The sequence below is a fragment of the Tachypleus tridentatus genome, chromosome 10 (genome assembly GCF_004210375.1).
Source record: "Tachypleus tridentatus isolate NWPU-2018 chromosome 10, ASM421037v1, whole genome shotgun sequence".
Taxonomy (NCBI): domain Eukaryota; kingdom Metazoa; phylum Arthropoda; class Merostomata; order Xiphosura; family Limulidae; genus Tachypleus; species Tachypleus tridentatus.
Window position 1 is genome coordinate 119,539,034 of NC_134834.1, and position 6,155 is coordinate 119,545,188.

Below are 6,155 nucleotides of genomic sequence, written 5' to 3' on the forward strand. Positions count from 1 at the left end.
TTATGACCGACAGTTTGTTTGTTTTCGAAATTCGCACAAAGCTACTTGAGGGCTGTCTGTGCTAGCCGTCCCTAATTTAGCAGTGTAAGACTAGAGGGAAGGCAGCTAGTCATCACCACCCACCGCCAACTCTTGGACTACTCTTTTACCAATTCTTTTACCTCTTTGACCGTCACTTTATAATGCCCCACGCCTGAAAGGGCGAGCATGTTTGGCGCGACGGGGGTGCGAACCCGCGACCCTCAGATTACGAGTCGCAGGCCTAACACGCTTGGCCATGCCGGGCCAACCGACAGTCTCAACAGGTTATTGTTATTTTCAGCTCAAAGCTACCCAGTGGGCTATCTGCATTCTCCACCGTGATGAATCGAGCTTTGTGTTTTAGCATTGTAAATATAATGTATCTCAGGATGGCTGGTATGGGTATACGTATGTATACTTTTGTTAAGAAGGTCGAAGCCTTGTTTCTGCTTTATTAGTAGAAATGTTAATATTCATACCAGCCGTCCTGAGAAACATTTTTACTGCAAGTAGGTTTCTTGTAATCAGGAAAACAAAAATGCTATACAGCACTTTCAAGTCAGAAAAAGAAATTTCTAGTGCAGTGTCCCATAATATATAAATTTCCTACATTAATGACTAATTCAAAACATATTCAAGGGACAAAATCCTAATTCATATTTCTATCTGTGTCAATCCTCGATAATATCCTGCCCTTTTGCGGAAGTGGACAAAGACACAAGGTCAAATAAGTTACTATTGAATAGCCTTTGTCTTATGTAAATCTTTCACTCAGAATATAATTAATACGTATTTACGATCCAGAATTGCATCTACACAAAGATTACAAAAATATGTCAAATGATTCCATAGCTGAATGAATAAATACAATCAAAATTTACAAAACAAGAGGCAAAATGAACAAAATCGTAATTAAGTCATAACAAAGCTCAATTATATAAATCAATAAACTACACTACATTTAGATATAGAATATACAAAATCAAAATTAAAACTAAGAAAAGAAAATACTAAATGTAACAGCTACTTCGTTGATGGAATGTTTTAAATTAAGAGGTTAAAATACTTCAAAGTTCACTCCATTTTAGCCACAACAAATTAGTTTAATTTTTCTTTAATTCTTTTGCAAGCTTGAACAAGATAATGACTCATACCGCACTTAAGTAATGTGAAAATCAACTTTTTTTGTACAAAGTAACTCAATGGTGCGCATAGCAAACACGGATTCACAGACGTCGCTAAAAAATGAAGACTTATTCACTACAACGGCTAGAAACCATTGATTACTTCTTTTTTGATTTTTAATTTCGCACAAAGCTACACAGGACCTATCTGTGCTAGCCGTCCCTAATTTATACGTGATTCATGTAATCATAACAAACAATGTTTATAAACACTGGATTGCAACGGATGTGGGCTGCTCACGTGTCTAGATATGTCTTCTGAATGAGTGCAATAGTCTGTCAGACAGTTCACAAAGTTAATAGCTTCATTAATAAGTCCTGAGTGTTCAGATACAGGAAGATCAAGCTTTTATCCGGTAACATAGGGCATAAGGCACAATTAGGTGTTTGTAGATAGGAAAATGGGAGTATGGATGCATCTTAGAGTCGTGTCTAGTATCACTATGACACAGACTGGGCCTGTGTTCTCACCGTAACAGATGTGTAAATAAACAAATTTCATATATAATGACCATCTTGTTCAGGAATAATATAGAAATAATTTTAACAACAGTAATATTTGTGAAGATTGGAAATTGCTCATTGTATAGTTTAAGTACATTTCTTTTAACGTGGAGGTTTGGGGAAATTATATTTCCTTTGAATTTAATTTGGACAGGGAAGTGCCTCAAGTAAGCAACATAACTTCTTACCTTAGCCGTGTAGTATTTTCAGGTAAACTGATTTCCTGAACAAGTTCAATAAGTTTCTTACATAACGAAAAATTTGGCAAGGAGCGATTTGGAGTAGCTTTAAGTTCTCTTCAATTGAATGGCTTTGAGAAAGAAATGGATTGGCGACAAGTGTACTAAATCCATGAAACAATCGTCACTATAACTCACAAAGATATCAAAATAATGTGACTGAATGAGTTATATAACCCAAAGTGAATAAGTTATTAATAACATAAACAAAATGCAACATTTCTATGATAATTTGATATAAATGTTAAGACCTCGAGTTAAAAAGATAAATATAATTACTGGTTTGTGAAGTATTATTTATAGTAACAGAATGCATGTTGTTTTTATTTATGCCAGTATAGTAAAGTTTCAAACCTTAACATTGAAAAATATGCCAGATTGTGATTTTTTTAGAAAGAGTTGAAAGTAATATATATGTACGTATGCCACACTTGTTGGAAAACACAATTTGCAAATAGGCTCTAAAAACATTTTTCTTTTAATTATCATGAACTCGTCGTCACATCTTGACCAACACTTAGAGCTATTTCACACCTTTTCGATCAATTACGTCGTGATGACATGAGAGAGTAAGCTCACACTCCTATCACTCATGTTGCACAGCCAACATCAATAAGTAATTTCAGCAGCATTTCCATTTCAAGGATACAAATGCAAAAATCAAGACTGGATATGACTACCTTGATTCTGTTGCTGACACTATCTAGACTTAGTCAAATACATGTCTTTTAATTCATATATTATTTATAACCGCCTGTTAGAACTCAGCCAGTGTTAATTGACTGGAATGCTGACTTTGTTTGGAATTCATGACAATATGGTGATATAAATCGCTATTCTTGCAGCTCCTGTATCAACCGCAAATTCTATATCTTATATTTGTATCTTCACAGATACGTTTCAAAAGCCATTAGGCCTTGAATAAGCTGTGGTGACCACAAACCCTTTGGGTCAAAGCTGCCTACTGCACTGCTCCATTCTCTGGATAAACCTAACTTAGGTCTCTTAAGTTCCTAAAGTTGAAGTTACGACAGTTACGGTAAACCACATATCTTCAATCACCAATTTACAGTCGGTTAAAACTGGAATCTTCATCTGTTTTGCTGAATGGTAAAGCACAGACAACTTACATTAAAGCTACTTTGCACCTATAGCAGTTACATTGGTCGCTCTTTTTTGACTGACATCCTAACAGAAGCACACTATTCATTAGCTGCAGCACAAACATCATTAGTGGATTAGAAGAACCCTCCCTATTCAATAAGGTTGTGCCACTGTGATGAGATGCACTGGCAGCTTTTATAAATGTCTTCAGTCTACCAGGTGAATACTGACGGAATTGTTCATTGCTTTTCGTATTTGTAATATAATAAAACGTTGTTTTAAATACAACGCTAAGTCTCTGGATCACTAATAGCTACAAACATTCTAGATATTTTAGATTTTACAGTGCTTATCAACCTTTTTCAATGGCATCTATAAGGTTTACACAACAACTACTCACTTTATTATATAAAAGACAAAAATATTAATTTAAAATGCAATCATTCTTTAATATGACTTTAAAGTATATCAAACTACAACCAGAATATACAACATAAACAAAATCAAATGTTTTTATCAAACTACGACTAAATTTGCTGTGCAGCTCCATAGTAGTAAGGGCTGATGGACGTTTCAAGAGCTCTCCATATCAGTGGATCGAGATCAGGAGAGTAGCCTGCTTCTTAGACGTGGTTTCCATGAGGGCTGAAAACCCGAGTTTCGAAAACGATAAGAAATGGCTCTGCAAATAAAATGAACAATGCTCTTTCTCAGAGAAATTGGAACTCAAGAAAATCAAGAAGAAATATTTAGTAGTTCACAGGCCCGGCATGGTCAGGTGGATTAAGGCGTTCGACTAGTAATCTGAGGGTCACGGGTTCGGATCCCCGTCTCACTGAACGTGTTTTCCCTTTCAGCCGTGGGGGTGTTATAATGTTACGGTCAATCCCACTATTCGTTGGTAAAAGAGTAGCCCAAGAGGTGGCGGTGGGTGGTGATGACTAGCTGCCTTCCCTCTAGTTTTACACTGATAAATTAGGGATGGCTAGCGCAGATAGCCCTCGTGTAGCTTTGCACGAAATTAAAAAAAAACAAAACAAAACAACATCAATAGTTCACATAATATTCGAAAGAGGTTTCCATATCATTAACTATTAGACAAGCTTATTTCACTAAATGATTTCGTACCAAACGTTTTCACATCATGGTATTATGATAACAAACCCAAGCACATGTTGAAGGCTCGTTTTAAGAATAAGGACAAGGCAAAATGTATTACTATGTATGATATAAATAATAATATAGAAAGGACCCCGAGTTAAAGTATAATTGATAATAGTAATTCACCATGATGTTTAAACTGGGGGGTCAAAGGATCGTTTGATACCCCACTTTGGAGAAAACCATTCGCTTTCGGAGGGTGATTGGAAACAAAGGAAAAGAAAAAATGAGAGGAAAACGAAAAAAGGAAAGAAAATATCGAAAGAATAGGGAAGAAGTATAGTTTGTTTTGGTTTGAATTTATTGCAAAGCTACTCGAGAGATATCTGCACTAGTCGTCCCTAATTTAGCAGTGTAAGACTAGAAGGAAAGCAGCTAGTCATCACCACCTACCGCCAATTCTTGTGCTACTCTTTTACCAAAGAATAGTGGAATTGACCGTTACATTATAACGTCCTCACGGCTGAAAGGGCGAGATTGTTTCGTGTGACGACATCTTCCTTCCAACTTTTAAAGATTTTAAAGAGTAAATGCAATTTAGTTTCGATGAAAATCATCAAAATATTCTTTACGGTCTATCTTCTTTCATAATTTAACCAGAAAACGAAGATGCTACAGATGATGTCTTATTACTCTGTGACTTTTTATGGACTGAATGAGAATCAGTTATCTTCAAAAAGAAATATTGTGGATGGTCTTGTCGATAAAGAAAAACAAAATCCCCTGCGGGCCTGATTTTAACCCAGTTGAAAAGTACTGCCATATATAGAACTACTTTTATTAATTCACTTTATCTTAACATAATGCGTCTTCTATCCCATATCTAAATTAAAACATCGAAACTATGGTTTACAACAATATGAAAACGTATTGTATCTCAGAACGACTGGCATGAGTATTAACACTTTTATTGATAAGCAGAAAAAAACGGTCAGTTGCAAACTCTTTCTTTGTTAACCTGAAGATCAAAACGTTGTTCTCTGCTTATCAGTGAAAGTGTTAATACCCATACCAGCCGTTCTGAGATACATTTTTATTTCAAGTAGGTTTCTCATCATCAAGAATGAAAACGTACTGCTGGACTTTATATATCGTAACTAGCAGACAAGAAAAATATTTGCAGACAGATTAGTATCATATAACAGTGCGTCACTAAATACGGAATTTCTAAAATAATGCAAAATAATTTTAATCGCAGAAACCGAAATATACATGTCCACCTGTTTTATACCTAATGTTAGTTAAGTTTTATACGTCTTATGTACAGTAGAAATGAACTAACGTTAGAATTTGTGTATATATTTTTGCTCTACTTCAATTAGAGCTAAACGTTACTGTACTTGATATCTGATTATATGATGATAAATAATAAACCGACAGATCTAAATTACAAGGACATTTACTCAAACGTCGCATAAAATAATCGTGAAAATGTTTTTGTTTAGACGTGTCACCTTATTATTTATTATCATTTATCCAAGTTCTTTCCCCACGTTTTGCTGAACAATTCTCATTCACGAACATAATATTGTCAATAAATCTATATAAATAGACGTTTCCACATTTCTCGATAAATTAGCAATTATACAAGAGAAAAGCTGTAAGAGGTGGGGTTGGTCTCCCTATCTAATTTTATATTGATAGAATTTTTGAAAACATTATTGGTATTTTTATGAATTTTTATTGCACTTTTATTGTTTATTATGTTCAAAAAATGTAAAGTTCAATTTCCTATCCTTTGTTACGAACGAATTTTTATTTCACCTGTCAAAGGATGGGTACATCAGCTAGCAAACTTACAATGTTATTTTACGACCTAACGTTAAACCTTTTTAATAAGCTTTTAAAACGCTATGATACAAAATATTCACCAAAGTATATTTATATCCATCTTTTGTTTACATTCACTGAAACAACTTGCGCGCGCATTTTGCATAACAGG